The 2523-nt window shown below is 62.1% G+C and overlaps 1 long non-coding RNA gene across 1 annotated transcript; it reads right to left on the bottom strand.

The window, feature by feature from the left end:
• Window positions 1-361: 361 nt before the first annotated feature.
• Window positions 362-2282, bottom strand: LOC133263397 (uncharacterized). The gene is made up of 2 exons (XR_009741480.1): window positions 2175-2282; window positions 362-487 (listed from the first exon to the last, which is right to left on the bottom strand). It is a non-coding gene; the product is annotated as an uncharacterized LOC133263397 (long non-coding RNA).
• Window positions 2283-2523: the final 241 nt, after the last annotated feature.

The raw sequence follows: 2523 nt of genomic DNA, 5'->3' as shown, positions 1-2523 counted from the left end.
GGGGGGGGGGGGCACCCATAGGTCCCATTAAGGGCAATGGGGGGGGGCACCCATAAGTCTCCATTAATGGCAATGGGGGGGGGCACCCATAGGTCCCATTAAGGGCAATGGGGGGGGGGCACCCATAAGTCCCATTATTGGCAATGGGGGGGGCACCCATAGGTCCCATTAAGGGCAATGGGGGGGGGCACCCATAAGTCCCATTATTGGCAATGGGGGGGGAGCACCCATAGGTCCCATTAAGGGCAATGGGGGGGGCACCCATAGGTCTCATTAAGGGCAATGGGGGGGGGGGTTTCTCTCCCTATGGGACCAGCACCTTTGGGTGCCCCCCCCCATAGGAACACCCGGTGATGTTGGGGGGGGGGGGGGTCCCCTTTATTGCAGGGGGGGGGCGGCGCTGGGCTCCTCGGCATCGAAGTAGCGCTCCTCAGCATCCCGCTCCGAGATGAGCCCCACATCCAGGTCAGCGTTGCCATCAACCTGGCTGGGATGGGGAGATATGGGGTAGATGGGGGGGGAGATGGGGGGGGTATGGGGGGAGATGGGGGGATATGGGGGGAGATATGGGGGGGATATGGGGGAGATGGGGGGGGGATATGGGGGGGAGATGGGGGGAATATGGGGGGATATGGGGGGAGATGGGGGGGTATGGGGGAGATATGGGGGGATATGGGGGGAGATGGGGGGGAGATGGGGGGATATGAGGGGGATATAGGAGGGGAGATGGGGGGGGAGATGGGGGAATGGGGAGAGATGGGGGGAATATGGGGGAGATGGGGGGGATGGGGGAGAGAGATGGGGGGGATATGGGGGGAGATGGGGGGTATGGGGGAGATGGGGGGGTATGGGGGGGAGATGGAGGTAGATGGGCGGGAGATGGGGGGGGGATATGGGGGGAGATGGGGAGGATATGGGGTGAATGGGGGATATAGGGGGAATGGGGGGAGATGGGGGGGAATATGGGGGGAGATGGGGGGATGGGGGAGAGATATGGGGGGAGATGGGGGGATATGGGGGGGATATGGGGGGGATATGGGGGGATATTGGGGGGATATGGGGGGATATTGGGGGGAGATGGGGGTAGATAGGGGAGGTATGGGGGGGATATGGGGGAGATGGGGAGGAGATGGGGTGAATGGGGGGATATAGGGGGGAGATGGGGGGGAATGGGGGGAGATGGGGGGGATTATAGGGCGGATGGGGGGGAGATGGGAGGAGATGGGGGGAATGGGGGCGATATGGGGGGGGAGATGGGGAATGGGGGGCATATGGGGTGGGATGGGGGGAGATGGGGGTATAGGGGGTGATATGGGGGGGAATGGGGGGCATATAGGGGGGATGGGGGGAGATGGGGGGATATAGGGGGTATAGGGGGGAATATAGGGGGGATGGGGGGATATAGGGGGCGATATGGGGGGCATATGGGGGAATGGGGGAGGGAAATGGGGGGGATATAGGGGGGATATGGGGATATAGGGGGGGATATAGGGGGGATATAGGGGGGGATTGCGGGGGATTATGGGGGGGATGTGGGGAGGATGGTGGGGATATGGGGGGGATATAGGGGGGAATGTGGGGGTATAGGGGGAATGGGATAATGGGGGAATGAGGAGGGATATGGGGGGGAATGGGGGGGATATGGGGGAATAAGGAGGGGATATAGGGGGGAATGGGGGGGATATAGGGGGGAATGAGGGCAGACATGGGGGTGAATGGGGGGTATATGGGGGGTATAGGGGAGATATAGGGGGATATGGGGGGGATATGGGGGGATACAGGGGGTTAAGGGGGAATAAGGGGGGAATGGGGGGGTATAGGTGGGAATGGGGGGAGATGGGGGGGTTTAGGGGGTGATATGGGGGGAATGGGGGGGATATAGGGGGGAAATGGGGGGCAATGGGGGGGATATAGGGGGTTTGGGGGTGGGATGGGGGGAATAGGGGGATACAGGGAGGGGATATAGGGTGGATATGGGGGGGGGAGATAGGGGGGAGATATAGGGGATATGGGGTGGGATATGGGGGGGCTGGGGGGGATGTGGGTGTGGGCTATGGGGTTTTGGGGGGGATGTGGGGTGGGATATGGGGTTTTGGGGGGGATGTGGGGTGGGATATGGGGTTTTGGGGGGGATGTGGGGTGGGATATGGGGTTTTGGGGGGTGGGGGGGGTACCTGTAGTCGAATTCCGGGTCCAGGCCCTCCAGGAAGCGCTGCTCCATGCGGGATAGGAACTCGGCACGGAGCAGCTCCCGCTCGGACGCGTCCGGGATGTGGGGCGGGGATGGGGGGTCCCCATCCTCATCTATGGGGCGGGGATGGATCAGAACCTGCCCCATAGCCATAGGGAGCCCCTGAATGCATTGGGATACCCTATATCCATAGGGACCCCGTTACACATAGGGACCCCGTTATCCCCATTGACCCCATTACCCCTATTGACACCATTACTCATAGGGACCCCGTAACGCCCCATTGCCCCATAACTCCCATCGCCCCCATTCCCCCCATTGCCACCATAACA

Source organism: Pezoporus flaviventris, unplaced genomic scaffold, assembly GCF_033815535.1.
Source record: "Pezoporus flaviventris isolate CSIRO_AGI_PZ_B2104156 unplaced genomic scaffold, CSIRO_AGI_Pfla_v1 ptg000311l, whole genome shotgun sequence".
Classification (NCBI taxonomy): domain Eukaryota; kingdom Metazoa; phylum Chordata; class Aves; order Psittaciformes; family Psittacidae; genus Pezoporus; species Pezoporus flaviventris.
This window is presented reverse-complemented; position numbering and strand designations above follow the sequence as displayed.